The sequence below is a fragment of the Anolis sagrei genome, chromosome 1 (genome assembly GCF_037176765.1).
Source record: "Anolis sagrei isolate rAnoSag1 chromosome 1, rAnoSag1.mat, whole genome shotgun sequence".
In the NCBI taxonomy this organism is placed as follows: Eukaryota; Metazoa; Chordata; class Lepidosauria; order Squamata; family Dactyloidae; genus Anolis; species Anolis sagrei.
In genome coordinates this window covers 65,157,004-65,177,095 of record NC_090021.1, presented here as the reverse complement: position 1 = coordinate 65,177,095, position 20,092 = coordinate 65,157,004, and the positions used below count along the sequence as shown (strand labels likewise).

Below are 20,092 nucleotides of genomic sequence, written 5' to 3'. Positions count from 1 at the left end.
GAGGCCCATTCATTGTAAAATATATATATGAAAAACTGCAAGCAAAAACTAACATCTGTGAAATACTTTCTTCCCTCCAGTGCAAATTTTCCCATCAATATCCTTGTGATGTTTTCTGCTAGAATGCAGGCTTGTTTTCTTGCCCATATCTTACTTTATGCTTGAGGGAGAGGAGAAAAAATATCAATGCATATATAGCCTACAGTATATTCGATTCTCAGGCATAAGGAAAGTGCAATGTGTAGGGAGAGGGAAAGAATAAAGAAGAAATAGAGAGGAAAAAAGCATTTGTGTCAACTATTTCCATGCAACAAGCAACTGACCCGTTTCTTTCAGGGATCCTGTTTATATGACAAATCTGGAATGATTAATTTCCAATTCCAGGAGCAATTAAAGTTGCAGTGTTAGTAGTTACAAAACTACAGATCTAAGCATTAATTTGATCTGCTTACCAATATGAAACCCAATTTTGCTTAACCATGAGCGTGAAAATATTGATTCCTTGCTCATGAGTTATGTTCTCACTGTGAAATCTGAAGTCATAGTTTTCAGTGTAGAACAAATTAAGACATTCACAGCAACAGCTGAGCTCCTGGGCCTTGCAAATTTAGGAGCAGGCTTTCTCAAATAGTGTGGTATGAGAAAAAGGGGTAACATGTGGCAGGTTTCCTTGTCATATGTAAAACAGTGGCCTTCTTTTCTCATTACTCTTCCCGCTTCGAAAGTAACTAATCCAAGGCTGATCAGTACAATCATATGGGTGCGAAGACCATCAGTAGCCCTTGGACTTTTGCTATGTCTAGTGCTTCATGTTGTTTTCTACCAAGTTGGTTACACTTTATTATTCTATTCTAGAGATTAATACACAGTTTCAAAATTCATAGGATGGTGGCACAGACAGGAAAATAAAAAGCCTGTTGCTCGTCTGTAACTAATTATATCTACATAATAGAAATCTTGGCTGCTTAAAAACCGAGCTCCCTTTATGAGCAAAGCAAGAAGCATGGGTTTAATGCTGGATAACTAACTAGCATATTAATCCAATAGGGATTTTGCCTTTACATAATGTTAACAGGCATCAAGTCAGAGTTCTCATTTGGCATGCAAAAAAGAAGAAGCTCTGGATTGTTTCATATATAATGAAGATATGTATCTACTACACCCTCAATACTTTTACTATCTTACTACATAAACTAGTAAAGGCTACATTCAAAGGATGCAGAGGCCAATTTCCCACAATTGCTAAGACTCACTATGGGCTCCTTGACCCCTCTCAAATGCAAAAAGACAACAGAAAATTAAAGCTGGATGTGAGCTGAAGGTTTGGGAGGAGGCTGCACCCAGTTCAATTGTGAATGTGTTGTTCCTGGAGATAAACAAGAACAAAAAATATAATTCTTGCCTAAAATTCTTTCTTTTAACCCCATGGGGAAATAATGGATGTAATTGGGAACATATACATGTCATTGGAAGCAACATCCAGACAACAAAACCCTGTCTTATGAAGCTGGCAGCATTGCATTTGAACTAGCCAATGCCTCTTTCCTCTAAGATTGAAGACCCTCTTTGTGTGTTTCTTCTAAGTTAACCAGATTGCATTATTGTAGCCTATTAACTCTTCACAATTCTCTAGGAAAATAAAGTTCCAAAAATTGTCATGGAATGGCACAAAACACAAATAAATATCATGTAGGAATGTTGTGTTCATACTTGAACAGAACAGAAAAATCAGGTAAGGGGAGACTTGTCTTCCTATTGGATGAGATAGGAAGACAACTATTTTTCATAAACTTCTAATGATTTTGAATACATTTTGGAGCACTTTGAAGCAAAAATGTACACAAGGGTGGGTTTGGTTTTTTTGTTTTGTTTTGTTTTGTTTTTGGCACCAGCATTGAACAAAAACCATCAATGTTTTTATACAAACATTGTAAAAAAAGTTATTGGGGCTTATATGAAGTCCCATATTTGTACAAAATACCATTACTTTTACATTAAAATTCCCAATATATGATGTGCAATATCCTTTCATGTTTTTTAAAACCCTGAGATGTGTAGAATATTATAGCAAACAATAACTTTTCACATGGGTATCTCAAAGATTATATGTGTGTGTATGTGTGTGTGTGTCAAAAAAGAGTACAATAAGTCAAAAGCAGTCGCAAAGGGTATCTGAGCTAAAATAGGTAACAGCAAATGAATACTTGAAAAGCTATTTTTTAAATCTCTTTAAAGTCTAAAAGTCAGTCATATTATACCTACTATTCCCCATCTTCTTCTCAGCACAAGAACTGCTAAGCATATACTGTAAGTATTTTTGAACTCAGTAGGCTCCTAGGATTAATAGTAGGGCTGGGCAACCACGGAAAAATTTGTTTCTAAACTCGATTCGTTTTTTGGGGTTTTTTGAGTTTCGATATTTAAATGAATTCCGAAATTTTTCTTTAAAAAAGTTCGATATTTACGAAATTTCGTAAATTACGAAACAATTACGAAACAAATACAAATCGATTCATTAATGGCGGACGCAACCGCGCAATACGCTAAAAAACCTCCATATGGGACAGGGGGAACTTTTGAAGCTTCCCTCTCCCTCTGTTGTTGACTGTTGGTGTGATATTTATATATATTTTTCAGTAATTAAACAAACAACAGCTGTAAAACTTGCCCCAGACATGCGGAAATAATAACGAAAAGATTTCGAAACGAATACGAAGCAATTACGAAACGAATTGAAAAATTCGTTTCGTTTTTCAGACGCTCCTGAATGGTTCAAAATCGCTTCGTTATCAAAAAAATAACGAATTTTTAACGAATTACGAAATTACGAAATGAAACCGCCCAGCCCTAATTAATAGAGACAAAATAGATATTTGTCTTCAGGTCCAGTGTGCAATCTAAGTAAAGTTGAACAGAGAGTGAACAGGTGGATTCACTCATCTGCCATACAAAAGTTGAGTTAAAGGTAAAGGTAAAGGTTTTCCCCAATGTTCAGTCTAGTCGTGTCCCACTCTGGGGGTGATGCTCATCTCCATTTTTAAGCCATTGTCCATAAACACCTCCAATGTCATGTGACCGGCATGACTGCATGAAGCGCAGTTACCTTCTCGCAGAAGCAGTACCTATTGATGTACTCACACTTGCATGTTTTCGAACTGCTAAGTTGACAGAAGCTGGGCCGAACAGCAGGAGCTCATCCTGCTCCCTTGATCTGAACCACCAACGTATTGGTCAGCAAGTTCAGCAGCTCAGTTGGTTAAAATGATGCAAATCCTCCTGGAATATGCCAATAACATAACAAAGGCACCACATCTAAAAGTATTTCTAGTTTTTCAGGCTAAAGACCTTATGCATGCAAATAGACCCACATATGCCATTAAAAGAGTTAACTTAACATCTCTCACAATAACATCTGAAGATTCCCAATTCAAATAAGTTATTTCTTTTGCACTCCTATATATCAGATGCACCCCAATAATCCACCTGAATGATGCAGTTCTACAAAAGCTGGGCATGTGCCACCTGCTTGCCACTTTATAGAGAGCTATGCTGATGACTCTCCATTATAGGAGAGAAACTTGAAGAGTTACTATTATAAAAAAATTCAGAACGACCCACCAAAAAGTCAAAACGTAACATTTTACCCTATAATTGCAAGAATCATATTTCCAGCCTATATTCCAACTGTTCAGAGACAGTCCAATTAATGTTTTATTGCCCTTAATTTCTCAGACATTTTAAAAATATTTCACTTTGTTTCTCTTCTTCTCACTTTCCCTCTTTATCTTCAGCTTGCTATGGGTGCACCTGCAATGTTGAATTAATGCAGTTTGACACCACTTCAATTGCCATAGCTGAATGCAATGCATTTATGGGATTTGTAGTTTGGTGAAGCAGAGAAGACTAAAGTCTGTAAAACTGAAGCTCCCATAGCACCACTGCATTGAGCCATGGCAGTTTAAGTGGTGTCAAACAACTTTAATTTTACAGTGTGGATGCATCTTTAGTTATTGCGAACTAAGTTCAAACTGCAAAATTAGGCTGGATCTATACTACCCTGTATCCCAGAATCTGACCCCAGATTATCTGCTTTGAACTGGATTGTATGAGTCTACACTGCCAGATAATCTGGGATAAGAAGATACCGTATATTCCGGGGTACAAGATGACTTTCTAAGCCAGGAAAATCATCTCAAAAGTGGGGAGTCGTCTTGTACCCCGGTATAAATTTTTTGGCATCATTTTTCCCTCGTCTCCCTCGCCCTGGGCATCCCCGCGTGGTGGAGCCTGAGGAGGAGGGAGGGCGGAGGGAGGGAGGGAGGGAGGAGGAGCAGCGGCAGGCTTCGCTACCAAGCTGGCAGCATGGGAGCCTACTGGGCTGTCTTCACCCTCGCCGGCATTGACTTGGCTCCACCTCCGGCCTCTAATCCCAGAACAGCTGCTGCAGGAGCCAAAGCCGGAGGGGCGGGGGCGGGCCCTCTGGCTGCTTCGCCCCGCCCCCGCAGAGGGCCCCGCCCCCCGGTCCCGCCCCCCTGCAGAGGATTCAACTCCTTCTGCTTTACCAGGCCGGCGGGGGTGTTTGCATGCTATGCTGTCCCCTCCGCCACTGGTCTGCTGCTAGCTCCGCCTCTGGCCTCAAAGCCAGAGCAACTGCCGAGGGAACCAAAACCGGAGCGGGGAGGTAGTGGGAGAAGAGGACCCCGCCCCTCGCGGCCCCGCCCACGCTCCGGTTTTGGTTCCCTCGGCAATTGCTCTGAACTTGAGGCCAGAGGCGGAGCTAGCAGCAGACCAGTGGTGGAGGGGACAGCACAACATAGCATGCAAACACCCCCACCGGCCTGGTAAAGCAGCAGGAGCTGAAGCCGGAGCGGGGGGGGCGGAACCGGGGGCGGAACTGGGGGCGGGGCCCTCTGCGGGGGCGGGGTGGAGCAGCCAGAGGCCCCGCCCCCGCCCCTCTGGCTTTGGCTCCCTCCTGCAGCAGCTGTTCTGAGATGGAGGCCGGAGGCGGAGCCAAGTCAATGCCGGCGAGGATGAAGACAGCCCAGTAGGCTACCACTCTGCCTGCCGCTCCTCCTCCTAGCCCCCTCCCTCCCTCCCCCCTCCCTATGACTTCCTCTCACATATTTATACATGGCTCTCATCATGTCTCCTCTCAGCCTTCTCTTCTTCAGACTAAACATGCCCAGCTCTTTAAGCCACTCCTCATAGGGCTTGTTCTCCAGACCCTTGATCTGCTCTCTCCTCCCTATGACTTCTTCTCACATATTTATACATGGCTCTCAGCATGTCTCCTCTCAGTCTTCTCTTCTTCAGACTAAACATACCCAGCTCTTTAAGCCACTCCTCATAGGACTTGTTCTCTAGACTCTTGATCTGCTCTCTCCTCCCTATGACTTCCTCTCACATATTTATACATGGCTCGCATCATGTCTCCTCTCAGCCTTCTCTTCTTCAGACTAAACATGCCCGGCTCTTTAAGCCACTCCTCATAGGGCTTGTTTTCCAGACCCTTGATCTGCTCTCTCCTCCCTATGACTTCTTCTCACATATTTATACATGGCTCTCAGCATGTCTCCTCTCAGCCTTCTCTTCTTCAGACTAAACATATCCAGCTCTTTAAGCCGCTCCTCATAGGGCTTGTTCTCCAGACCCTTGATCTGCTCTCTCCTCCCTATGACTTCCTCTCACATATTTATACATGGCTCTCAGCATGTCTCCTCTCAGCCTTCTCTTCTTCAGACTAAACATACCCAGCTCTTTAAGCCGCTCCTCATAGGGCTTGTTCTCCAGACCCTTGATCATTTTAGTCACCCTCTTCCTCTGGACACATTCCAGCTTGTCAACATCTCCCTTCAGTTGTGGTGCCCAGAATTGGACACAATGTAATTCCAGGTTTGGTCTAACCAGAGCAGAATAGAGCATGGGGAGCATGACTTCCCTAGATCTAGACGCTATGCTCCTATTGATGCAGGCCAAAATCCTATTGGTTTTTGGTTTTTGTTTTGCCACCGCATGACATTGTTGGCTCATGTTTAACTTGTTGTCCACAAGGACCCCAAGATCTTTTTCACACATACCACTCTCGAGCCACGCATCCCCCAACCTGTATCTTTGCATTTCATTTTTGACAGAAGTCAAACTGGAAAGCTCTTATTTACCCAGGGTCCCCATTCCTCTTTTCTGATCTCTTTTCCCCTTCTAACAATTAAACATCACCTGGCTGTGTTCTTGAAAAACTCTAAAACAATTCAAGCTGTCACGGTGATTTAAGGATGAAGACATGTCAAGATGTGACCCAGTAAACATGTGCCATGCCAAATGCTACATTTCTGAAGGATGAGGTCCAATCTGCCCCTCTCTTCTGATAGGAGGTCCTGATTTTTAAAGACTGCTTATAGATAAAAATTCTACAAATGCTTTGCCCTCACCTCAGTACTCATCATACAAAGCCTGACTTCTATTTGCATGCAAGCTTCTATGCCAACATAAATGTAATCTGAACCATTTAAAGCCTGCTTTCATACTTGCCAGCATGATGTAAAGGACCCAGAGTGTAAATGAAATTCAAGAGAGGAAGAACAACTATAACGTCCAATGTAAGGTACAATGTCCCTCTCATAGGAACCTGCATGTCATAAGTATTTGAATTAAAATTACCATATTGAATTCAAATCTGATTTTTTTAAAAAATTATTTGGTGTGCATTGGAAGAGGGGTGGTCTTATACGGCGAGTATATCCCAAACTCTATATTTTAACTGGAAAATTTGGGGGTCGTCTTATACGCCCAGTCATCTTATATGCCGGAATATACGGTAATTAGGATCAGATCCTAGAATATAGGGCAGTGTAGATCCAGCCTGAGATAGAAGCTAGATGGCCATCTGTCGGGAGTATTTTGTGCTTTTCCTGCATGCAGGGAATTGGACTGGATGGCTCATATGGTCTCTTTTAATTCTATGATTCTGGAGGACTACACGGAATTATATACAAAACCCAGGTCAAGACAGTTTTCACTGCATGACAGAGCAGTGATAAAACAGTTGCAATGGAAATGCAATCCAATGTCATCCAAGTGAGGCCACTCTGAGTTTTTTTCAGGGTTGAGAAGGGCAGAGTACAAATGTGGTAAATAAATAAACAGTAAGTGATTCAGATGATGGTCTCATGTGTTCACCATAAAGTAAATAAAAAACTGGATACATTGCTCAGACAAAGTTTTGACAAGTTACTTTTGGACAAGCTTGCTTAGGAAATTCTGGGAGTTGTAGTACAAAGAGTAATTCCTATTTAAAATCTTTCTTTCTTCAGAAAACATCCAGTGGTGCACATTCACACAACTCCACTACTACATAATTGTATTTTTACATGCTGAACTACATTAGGAATATAAAACAGTGGCCCATTTTGTTGACAGAATGCCCCATAGAATCCATAACTTTATTTTAGCACTGTACAAAATTGTTGAAACTTTTCAATTTATCTGAAGATGTTTGAAACCATTTCTATTTCATTACCTGACACAAAATATCTTTAATTGTTCTCAAAGAAATGTGTTATCATTTGGCATAAATTGCAGTCTTGAAATCCTCACAGTTCTGTCATTCACTGCCACTAAAAACACAGTGTATTCTGGGTAAAAGCAAGACTGCATGTATGACCATCAAACACCTAACGTTTCAGTCATAAAAACAACACTTGACATTTGTCATCAGTAAAACCGAACTAGACCATTGAGCAGCTGCAAATAGAATTTAGGTATTGGTGTGCATGAATAAACATAAATTGAATTTTTAATTGTTTATGAACACTTGAAAGCCAGCCATGAATTCTACAAAATGATTTTTAAATATGGACTTTTTGGAGAGATGAAATAAGGGGAGAAATATTCCAACTCAATTCTCCTGACAAGATTGACATGGGTCCTTTTTATAGTAAACTTTAGTGGTGTTATGTTTCACTTTATCAGCCATAATTACATCCCAAGAAATCCTGGGGATTGTTGTATGGTGAGATGGCTATTTCTATACGTCCCTCCCTGAAGTGCAAACCACAAGGTGTGATCGAATATTGCTTGGTCTATTAAAGCAGGAAATGGCTCTCAATCTGTAAGGACCTTAGCACATTGCGATATACCCCATTTATATTGGTATGCATCTCATATTTTCTTAGGACTGTATGCATACTGTATTCAGACAGGATGCATACTGACCCCATCACATCTGATTCTTACATTCTGAGAATGCTGCACTTTGACTCATCACACCACAGAAGGCCACGATCTGTTCGAACGCCTCCCTATGCCACTTTTTTTACTCCCCCCCCCCCCTTAATATTGCACAGTGACATAGCTTGGAAGTCTCAAACTACCATTCTCATGAGATTTTAATGGATGGAATGCATGTGATCACATGTAAAAACAGTGCCTCAGAGGTGTATTAAATCAAAAAATACAATTAGAATCCGGGGTGCAATTATTCCAGTTCTGTGGTATTTTGCAGAAAGATTCCAATGAATTACTGAATGGGATTGACCATATAGTGTAGTTTTAAATCGCATTATATGATATTGTAGATAGAGCCTTAGCTACATGGGACAGGTACTATGGGACTTTTTTAGTGAATAATGATTTAGTGCACATTGGGCTCTGTTATTGTGCAGTAGCTCTCCCTAGGCAGTGTCCTAATGCACACCAGGAATGTCCAAATCACAGCAGTCACCTCACTGGCTCCCTCATTTTGACTAACATTATTATGTTCTAAACCAATGGTTCTCAACATTTGGTCTTCTAGGTGTTGAGAACCACAGTTCTACACAGGTACCGAATGTAGCCCCACATTGTTGGAGGACAGAGGCACTGTCAGCTGCCTCAGTGGTACCATTGCCCAGGTGTGCTGAAGCTGGCTTGGCATGGCTGGAAACAGAGCTGGTTTCTGTCCTCCCATCACCTCTCCCCACTCCCCCACCCGCAAAAAAAACAAGCCCATAACTCATCTTCTGATGGTCTACTTTCTGGCTGCTGACATGTGACTGAGCAAGGCAGCCTGGGAGGAACATGCCCCCTCCTTCCCTTATTATGATTATTATTGTTTAGCTTGCAGCAGCCTGTTTGCATTGTATGGGTGCGCACAGGTTAATGTGACTCTATGGGCCCATCCAGACAGGGCCTCTATTGCGGGAACTCCTGCAATAAAGGAGGGGCTGTCCAGACAATGTTCTGGACAGTCCTGAATTAATTTGCTACAAATCAGGAAAACCCTGTTTTGTAGCAAATTAATTTGATAGTGGATTTATTCCATGCCTTCATGGAAGCCTTAAGATAAATGCACTATTTCTGGGTCTAGACTGCAGAATACTACATTCCATACAGTATTTACAGTCCAGACAGTATTCCCACAGTTTTCTAGGCTAAATAAGCCCGGTAAACTGTGGAAATACCCACCCCCTACCCCCAAGCCCCTAGATCGCTTAGAAAAATAAGAAAAACGTATGTGCCCTCCATTTGAAGCTTTGGCGGGCTCTCCCAGCACATAGAAATGATGCACCAGGAGAGTGGGGGGAGGAGGGAGGAAAATCGCAGAGTGGAATGACAGTGTAGAATGCCTATTGCAAAACTGCTCAGTTACATTTGCCACAGACCTATGTTCACTTATGTAGACACAAGTTTCTCAGTCATTGTTCCTTGTGCAGGACATCCTTTTTCTGCACAGAAAATAACTTTTTGTGCTAACAAAACAACAACAAACCCTACTCCATATGTTTTGCTACGCTGAATAATTTCTCCACATCACTTCAGAATATTCAAATATGGAGAGAATACCATGGGCAATGCTCATTTTCTCCCACAGCTGAGGAAACTACTTTAATTATTTATCCTCACATATAAGGACATTAATAGTGTTTTTGTGATTTGGGGATTTAAGTCATTCTTCTCTCATTGTTTTGTGGTAGGGGGTAGAAGGCCTTTCCAACGGCTGCTTCTGGGCTATGTAACAAAGGGTGTCCTCTTTGGGGAGGTAAAGTGGGGTATAAATAATAATAATAATAATAATAATAATAATAATAATAATAATTTATTTCCAAGGGAAACTAAGTCTAGCTTCACATGGAGCTTCAAATTTCCTTTGTTTGTCCTACTGACAGCCATGCTGCCTGTACAGGCATTTCATCATGACAAAGTTGAGAAAGATAAGATACCACAAAAGACAAATCCTGCTCCCATGAAAATATGTGATCTTTGTGCTAAGGAGGGCAAGAATGTGAGATACTTAGAGACTTATTAGTAACCTATATATTGCTCTCAATGGGTATAGTAGCACACTCCTGCAATTGATTGGCTTCCTGGATTTCCTCTTGCTCATGCTTCTTTTCCTCTTTGATGCCACTGTAATCATAGAGGTCACCCAAAGAGATGGAAAGAATTCTGAACTTGAGCTCTTATGTCCAGATGTACACTATTAAAAACCTGAAGTCAACCACTTCAGTAATGTAAAAGGTCAACTATTAATGGCAGTGACATTACTAAAGTTCTTTGGAGTGATTTAACAGCCATGTCCCTGATTTTCCATTCCAGCTTTTTCATAATCTGGGTTTTCAGCTATGCATGCAGCTGGGCTTCAAGGACCTATTAGTGACAAGTTGAAGAGCACAGATTTCAAGTCCCCCTGATTGGAGCATCAGTTTCGAAAACTGTCCTTCCATCTCTAGTTCTCCCACCAAAGTCCTTAATTCTCAGAAGCATGCCTTTTGAATGGATTAGTACAGATTTCCTTGGGCCCAGTTGGCTATGGAATGGAAGCAGGCTATGATAGTTTTTTCAGACTCCACTATTTCTTTTTAAAGAGTAGCATCAAATGCCTACAAGGAGAATACAGATAATTATTCACTGTCCATGCTATGCCAAGTGTCTGACTCTCACTCACTACCACTTACTCATTCTGATTATGTGTGCTTGTGGGTATAAAATTGTGTCCAACAATATAACACATGCACAATCACAGAAGAGTGACCAATTCAGAACTGCATTACTACATGCCAAGTAGGCTGCCATTCCTGCTCCCAACATCTCCAGAATCCCCAACCTAGGAACAGCTTTTCTGGCCAAAACCAAAAGGTGATTGCTGGCCAAAACCAAAAAGTGGATTGGTACAATGATTTACCTCTTAAATATGATTCAAGACATCTAGCACAGATTAACATCAAAAACATGTATGTTTAAGAAGCATAAGTTTTATTTTGGCATTTTACTTACTTACATACTTACTTTCCATCTTTCTTTCCTGTTACCCTCATATCATAAAAATGGTCCTGGGATTTGGTGAAATTGCCCAGTCCTGCTTTATGTCAAACAGGAACAATGTCAGTGTGTCTGGAACCAAGCTATCAAAAATACTAAATGAAATGAAATAAAGATGGGTCCTTTTAAAGCATCAGGCTTTAAAATAATGTTCCCCGGTCAATTTGTCTAATATGGTGTTAGTTTCATTGCCGTTAGATTGTGGAGTTCTGCAAGACTCAGTACTGCCCCGTAAGAATAGGAGTCATCCAGAATTTGCATGTTGGGTCTCATCACTATGCTAATGGTAGCTACCTGGCTCATGGCAAGATTGTGAAAGTCCTAAATTCTTATCCATAATGAGGAACTTAAACATGTGTTTAACAATAAAGAATATATGTTCCTAGTTTGAAAGTATTATTTCCTGTTTAAATGTGTAGTCCTTACCTTAAAAGTAGTGGTTCTACACCAGGAACTTTGTTTTGTGCCAAAAAACATTGTTAAATGGGTGGATGACAATATTTATAACCCAGGAACAAAAACCGTAGTGTAGAAACCAACAAAGCACCCCCAACAGATGGCCATCAAGCCTCTGAATAATAACAACAACAATAAAGAAAACATTTCCTAGTTTGAAAGTGTTACTTCCTGTTTAATTGTGTAGTCCTTACTCTGAAAGTAGCCATTCTACTCCAGGAACTTTGTTTTGCTGCCAAAAAGTTTGTTAAATGGGTGGATGATGATGTTAAGTTGGTGGACTGGATACTATACTACAGAAAATGTAATATAACATGATGTCTTGCACAAAGCTTTTGCAGTTTAATAAACTTTTGCCATGTTTTTATGATATAACCAATTAGGACATGACATTTATAACCCATGAACAAAATCATAGTCTAGAATATTAAATTTATTGGAACTCTGGCTGGCTACAGAAGGGTAAATCTCTCTGGTGCTGTGCACTGCATTCTGGGAAATGTAGTTTAGAGCAGGACCTTTTGAATTTGCTGGCATAGGGCTCCTCCCTTCCCAAACTACATTTCCCAGAGTTCTGTGCTGTTCCCAACAAATACTGTTCCCTCTTTTCCCCACTCCTAATATTGAGACCCCATTATTTTACAGAGGAATGGCAAGGCACTAAGTCTGCCTTTTTGGCATTGCTTTCAGCTTTGCTTCCTTGCACTGAATAAATTTACAAGTTTTGAGTCTTAAACTTTTGACATGGGCCACACCTACGTATTGAATATCACCTCATAAGCATGAAATTAATGAATTTGATATGACTTACTAGGACTAACAAAAAGTGCACACCTCTAAGGAGTACACCAGTATAAAATACATAAAAGAGGCTGTTGTTAAGAATTTTACTGAAAACAAAAATACCTTTGCAAATACCAATCCTAGTGAGTCATTATTCCATTTTTGGGTAAAATCCCAGAGTGCATGATGACTTCTCAGTTTCTGAGGATTCCGGATGAAGTTGATTGACTACATCCTTTTCATTTTGAAATTTGCCTCATTTTGGAATGGATAAGGCTTTGGTCAACTTGATGTGTGACCTACACTGGAAAATGGATAGTGTCACTGTTGATTTTACTAGATCTCACAGTTGCTTTCAGTGCCGTAGCCCAGGGCCACTTAAACTTTTCAGATTATGATCCCTTTTTACCTGAGACATTTTTATGCAACCCCAGGTATATAAAGGACAGAAAGAGGGGGAAGGGGAGAGCAACACATACTCAAAAGAGGGAAGGCATATTGGATGAAGGAAAACAAACTGAAAATTACTTCCAGACAATACATAAATGCTTCTGGTCAACCAAAAGGTAAATCAAGCTGCAGTTAATGTGTTATCTATTGCATCTTTCTCTGTTTTTTTTTAATTTCTTAACATTATATAGTGACAACAATGCAATACTTGCACTTTTCCCTATCTTCATATCCATTATAGCTTCTATCTCTCCAAATACCTTCCCCCAAAATTCATTTACATATTTACTGCAGCAAGATTACTGATAGCGAAGAATTGGAAAGGTAAAATAAACATATTAATTGAAGAATAGTATAAAGAATTATGGAAAATAGCAATAAATGATAAATTGACATGTAGGTTAAGAGTCAGGAAAGGGGTATGGAAGGAAAATAATTTTGATAAAGTTTGGGGGGAAATTTATTGAGAATGGCTTAAAAGAAGTAGATGGGAAATTACCTCCACAAGAAGAAATTGTATTTTGGAAATAAAATGCAAAAGGTAGATCAAGGAGTAGGAATTCTCTTTGCTAGGTGGGTTACCCAAAAGAGGAGCTTCATAATGTTGTGTACTCTTGGATTCAACCATGAGCCTGGATATTTGGGGGGTTTTGGTCACCAGGTCTGCAATTTGCAGAGTGAAGACACATATGCCAGCTATGCTCCTTCCTAGAGATGTTAGATCTGGCCACAGTAGTATCAGATTGTTATATTCAATTTGACTTGCTGTAATGAAACCTATGGGGCTTCCTTTAAAGGGGATTTGGAAATTAGAGCTGGTCCAAAGAACAACAGCCAGCTTGTTCACTGGAATTGGATACCAAAAAGATGCAATTGCCTTGGTGCAATAGCTCCACCAACTCCCAGTTCATCTCCACTGACAATCCAAAGTGTTGGTCATGACCTATGTGTCTCATGTCCAGGATATCTGAAAGGCTGTATCTTCCTTCAGCAGTCAATCCAGATTATAAAAGCTTTACATGAGACCCTCCTCTCAATCGCACAACACCACAGGAATGTTTGGTGGGAACAAGGAATAGGATTTTCCAGTTATTATTCCCTGATTAGCACTCTTTTTCCTGTGGAAGTTAAAATGTCCCTCTCCTTGATCTCCTTTCCACAAGTGAAATATATTCTGTTCTGGCAGACTTTTAGGAGTTCAATTTAATGGGCTTTCAATTGTTTGTTTTTTTTTAGTTTTATCTTCTGATGTTTAATAGAGTTTTAAATGGTTTAATACTCTTTGCACATTAACATTGCACTTTAAAATAACTTTTCTATATTTTATTGATGTCTAGGTACTTTAATATATTTGTTTTAATACTTTATGAAATGGCTTGGTCCAAGTATTGGGGAAAAGGCAGAACTGATAATAAATGGTAAAAACAACAACATAAGACATAGGTCTTTTTCTGTATCAGCCCTTAAGCTGTGGAACTTCTTCCTAAAAAATAGTCAAGCTGGCTGCATCTCTATTAGACTCCATTGTATTGTTTGAGATCTTTAAAAGGCTACTTGGGCTGTGTATTTTGATGCATGTTGCAACTTGAACATGCGAAAGGCACAGGATTACAGGATGCTGGTCTCTACTATGAGTATTGCTGAGAAAACCATCTGGCAACCAGACTACTGCCAATAGAAACAAAATGTTGATAGTTATGGGTGCCTTTTTCTTTCTCTGGTGTTCTACGCCAGCCATCGAAAGCTGCATTCCAAAGTAGTCCTGCTTCTTCTGTTAACATATTCATGATCAAAAAGATTGCCTGCTCTCATATAATTGCCTCCTAATTAAGCAGCCAAATATATCAAAAGAACTGTCAAACTTTTAAATTCAGAGAGTTTCTTTTCACCATTAATGCAAGGTTTGACACTCTCTCTGCATGAATTTAAATAGCATTCTGTGTGGGTTCCAAGCTAAATATGCCCCCTATAGTCTTGTCATCATTTCTTGGATCAGTTCCAATTTTTCCAATCTAAGGAGGCACAGAGGATCCTGGGAGAACTACAGGTAAACATACACACTCTGGATTTCTATCACTGTTGATTAAATCTTGCTATGTAAGGCTGGACCCTGTTGCTAAGGCATGCACTGGGCATTACTCAATCATAGAAAACTACTGATTTTGCAATTTTTCAACAAGGTACCCCCAAGATACCTCTTCTCAGGTACCCTGGATAAACCTAGAAGCCAACCCTCAAGCTTTCACCTGATGCTGGTTAATGCTAGATCAGTTAATGGAAAAGCTGCAGTCATCTATGACCTTTTTCTGGATGACCATATCAATCTGGCATGTGTCACAGAGATCTGGTTGGATGACATCGGGGTTGGGGGGGGGGCATAAATCTCTCCCAGCTCTGCTCACCAGGCTTCAAGGCTCAGCATCAGGCAAGGCAAGGGGGTCAGGGAGGATGGATACTGTGATCCACCCTCTGATCTATCAGAGCAACATCCCCTGACCAAGTTACCCATTCCCCTATCAGATGGGTTTGAGTGTGTCTATCTCAAGGTGGAGGTATGCGACAGGCTAGGGATTTTGTTGGTGTACCAGCAACCTCCTTGCCCAACAACCTCCCTGCCTAAGCTGACAAGGGGTATTTCGGTGTGGTGTTAGAACCCCCCAGACTTATTGTACTGGGGGACTTCAACATCCATGCCAAGGTTCCCTTAGCAGGGGCGGCTCAGGACTTCATGACCACTATGACAACTATGGAGGTGTCCCAAATGATATATCACAGAGCAGGACACACTTTAGACCTGGTTTTTATTCCAAAGGGTAGAGGGTGGCAGGATCTGGTAGTAGAGGACCTAATTACAGCTTCTTTGTCATGGTCAGATAATTTTTTGGTCAGGTTTAAACTCACTGGGACCCCTACCCTCCACAGAAGTGGAGGACCCATTAAGATGGTCCACTCCAGGAAACTAATGGATCCGGATGGATTCCTGAGGTCTCTTGGGGACTTTCTGGCTGCCAGGATAGGTAATCCTATTGATGTCCTGGTTAGCATCTGGAATACAGAAGCAGCCAGGGGTGATCGATATGATTGCTCCAAAGCATCTTTTTCCCCGATACAGAACTAAATCCAGGGAGCTCTTAGCAATGAAGCAAATGGGGTGGGGGGGGGGGGGGGAGAGAGACTAGAAGGTGAATGGTGGAAAAATCAGAACAAATTATAAGAAATCCACAGCACATAGAAAGGAATATGGGGAGGCAACTGAAACAGCAAAATAAAAAACCCAATGTATTCTGATACCATAGTGGCAGTCATTAATAGACCTTCTGAGCTGTTTAAAGTGGTACATGGATTAATACATCTTAAAACTGAGAATTATTTATACCCAACAACAGAGCACTTTGAAAACTTTGCCCACTACTTTGCCATGAATTTGAATGATCCCGAAGCCACCTTTTTCATATCTTTTGTGGATATACTCAAAGCACTGTGTAGTCTTTTTTGCATTGATAACTTTCAATTGCTGTCACCCAAGGAGACAGACAAATCCTTGAATAAATTAGGGCACCACCTGTATGCTTGACTCATACCCCTCTTGGCTGGTCAAAGAAGCCAGAGGAAGCTTGCCCTGAATAAGGGAGGTTACCAATGCCTCGCTCCACCAAGTCAAGGTCCCCACCTCCCAAAAAATAGCAGTGGTTTGATCATTGTTGGAAAAAACAGTCTCTCAATCTGATTAGGCTTGATAATTGCAGACTGATGTCCAGTTTTGCCTTTTATCAGCAAAGTTTTGGAGTGAGTGGTCACCAAACAACTTCAGGGGTTCCTGGATGAAGCTGATTTTCTAGACCCATTTCAATCTGGCTCCAGGCCGGGTCATAGAATGGAAATGGTTTTGGTTGCCTTGGTTGATGATCTACGCCACGAGCTAGATAGAGGGAGTGTTACAAATCTGGTGCTGTTGGACTTCTCAGTGGCTTTCAGTGCCATTGACCATTGTATCCTCATAGAGTGTCTCAAAGCTGCAAGACCAAGAACAAGCCACGAGAGTAAAGACGAAGATCCACCCAGAGGAAAAGTGTTCTTGCCATACATCAAGGGAACCACTGACCACACAGGGAAGCTGATGAGGAAACACAACATACAAGCTATCTACAGACCCACCAAGAAAATCCAACAAATGCTATGTTCAGCAAAGGACAAGAGGGATCCTCTCACTCCTGCAGGAGTCTAGCATGTACCATGCAACTGTGGACAAGTCTACATAGGAACCACCAAACGCAGCGCCCAAACAAGAATCAAGGAACACAAAAGGCACTGCAGACTACTTCAACCAGAGAAATCATCCATAGCAGAGCACCTGATGAACCAACCTGGACACAGCATTTTATTTGTGAACACAGAAATGCTGGACCACTCTCACAACCACCATGTCAGACTACACAGAGAAGCCATTGAAATCCACAAGCATGTGGACAATTTCAACAGAAAGGAGGAAACCATGAAAATGAATAAAATCTGGCTACCAGTATTTAAAAACTCTAAAATTGCAACAGCACAACAACAGAGAGGAAGCAGGCAGGGACATCTAATTACCTCTCAACAAAAGTTTGCTCCAGGCACATTGTATGCCAATCAAGGTGGTCAGTTGAAACATTCACATCTAGCTCCAGCAGACAAGAGTCCTTTGTCTCACCCTGGTTATTCCACAGATATATAAACCCCTTTTCCTAGTTCCAACAGACCTCACTACCTCTTAGGATGCTTGCCATAGATGCAGGTGAAACGTCAGGAGAGAATGCCTCTAGACCATGGCCATACAGCCCGAAAAAACCTACAACAACCCATATACATTATTCTTTTTCCCATGTTGAAAAAGGAGGTTCCTTCAGAAAACCCCTTTGAGAAAAATAGATTCATGAGAAACATAGGTAGCTTTCTCCTTGTGTTTCAACATCTGTGTGTTGTGATGGAATTATTCTGAATAGAAGAAATGTATTGTCTGCAGATAAAACATGTCTTCCTATGCAGGAAATTGGGAGTCTTTTTCTGGACTGAAAAATAGGATCTTTCAGATCGATAATTCCTCTGGAACATTTCACCACAAGCGAATTCAGAGAGAAATCAGCAATGGATTATTTGTGTTTCCTATAGCAGGAAGAATAAATATTAATTCTTGAATGCAAGTATTAAATAGTTGTGGATGTACATCCCCAGAACAATGCTCATGGATACATGCCTTTTTTATTGTTTTTCCTCACTCCTACAAGTACTCATTAATGCATTCCCTGTTATCTCCCCCAAACATGTAATTTTAGACAATGCATTTGGAAGTTCTTTATCAAAAGTTTGCTTTAACTTGGCTGAAACTCCAGAAAAATGGGTAGGGCTAGCTGTGACCATTGTTGATTGGTTTGCCCCTCCCTCCAAAAACCCAGTTTATACTGAGTTGGGTGAGGGAGTTCAAAAACGGTAGTGAGATAACAACTCACCAGAGCTGGTTGCAGTTGTTCATCTAGATGGTTCCTGCATTGTTTCAGTGGTAGAAGAAGCAAACTCCTGATCACATCAGGTTTTCTGAGAAAAATGTGAAGGTTTCCCTGATATTTGAAGAAAATATGCTGAAACATTCAGGGTACTAGGTATCTGTTTAGGGCCTAGTACAAAAAGAAAGGATCCTCAGTTTGGGATTTGGGTTTCTTTTGCTTTCTTTTGCTAGGCAGCAGCTGCCTCTACTGTCTGCATTCTCCCATCTGTTCTGCTTGAAATTTTCCTTACAGCTGACAGGAGCAGGTGCAGCAGCTCCAGTTCTGGTGGTTAGCTCAAGAGAAAGAAGCTTTGACAGGATGCGAGGCTGTGCTTTCCTTCCAAAGGCAGAAGCATGACAGGGTGGCTTCCTCTCCCATCACCTCCTGCACCGGTGCAGATGGTGCTGCTGTGGCTGCATTTGCTAGAGCGAAGAAGGGTGTGACAGCAAAAGTGTGGTGAGGAAATATGCCTTTCCTTTGCATTTTCTTGTTCCCTCCTGCACCATGTGAATGGAAATCAAATGTGACAAGCTGACACTTGTATTATCACTGCACTGCAGGCTGAACCGAACCATGGTGGCTTTTCAAAGTGATGCTTCAAGGCTTCAAAAGATTCTGGTTGATTGACAGTTCCCAGTGGCCTCTTTGTTCTTTCCCTTTTTTAATGAATCAGAAGAAACAGTTTCTTTGTGGCTAATTCTACCTCAGTACTAAATCATTTGAAAAATTCCTACATCACTTTGGGTTTTACACTATTTCTAGACATTTGCAAATAGATAGGAGTGAAATGGTAGAGCACCTACATAGAGGAACATATACATTTTTGCTCATCTATGTTTGGCCATCCTGTTGTCTTAAACATCAGTTCCTATCATCTCTTACCAGTATATCTGGTTGTAAGAAATTATACACTGTACCCCAAAACATCAGGAGGGAAAAATGACTCCATCTCTCATAAAGCAGACCTGCTCAACAAATGGCCCATGGGCAAAGTATTTCAGACAGCCTCACAAAAATGCAAGCATAAAAAAGTAAAGATGTAACAAGTGTTTTTAGGTATCTAAGGTTTAGGTAATAAAAGAAAGGGTAAAAGAGAAGTTTATCAAGGGAATGTTAATGCTGTAAATATGAGAGTTCTGGCTTTTAGTGATTTCAAGTGTCTCAATCTCTGTAATGTTAGGAATGTGGTGATTGCAAGAAAACTTCATCTTGGAGGAAAGTTCTTCTTTGGAGGTGGCAGTCCTCCATTTCTCCTCTCTTAGGTAGACCACTCTATCCCCTGTACCTGAGTGAAGCTTCTCCTTTCTGAGATAGCTACTTTTGGAAAACAATAACTGCAAGCACAACAGGGATGCAAGCATATTCACAAGTGTTCCTCTCTTTACCAAAAAAGGTTGTTTGTACACAATGTTGAAGAAACTGCCAACAGCAACACGATTTCTGGCCTCTGCATAAGAACAAAAATACTCATGCTCACTTGCTTTATTTTATCAGTGGTAACAATGCTAAATAATAATAATAATAATAATAATAATAATAATAATAATAACAACTTCACGAATTTCCCCCCAAAACTAACAAAATTCAGC

General features: G+C 40.8%; 1 long non-coding RNA gene across 1 annotated transcript in view; it reads right to left on the bottom strand.

The window, feature by feature from the left end:
• Positions 1–18,748, bottom strand: part of LOC137095890 (uncharacterized) — a 97,923-nt gene extending 79,175 nt beyond the window's left edge. Inside the window, exon 1 of the long non-coding RNA XR_010909038.1 lies at positions 18,468–18,748. This is a non-coding gene — a long non-coding RNA (uncharacterized lncRNA). The remainder of the gene's footprint in view (positions 1–18,467) is intronic.
• Between the last annotated feature and the right edge of the window lie 1,344 nt (positions 18,749–20,092).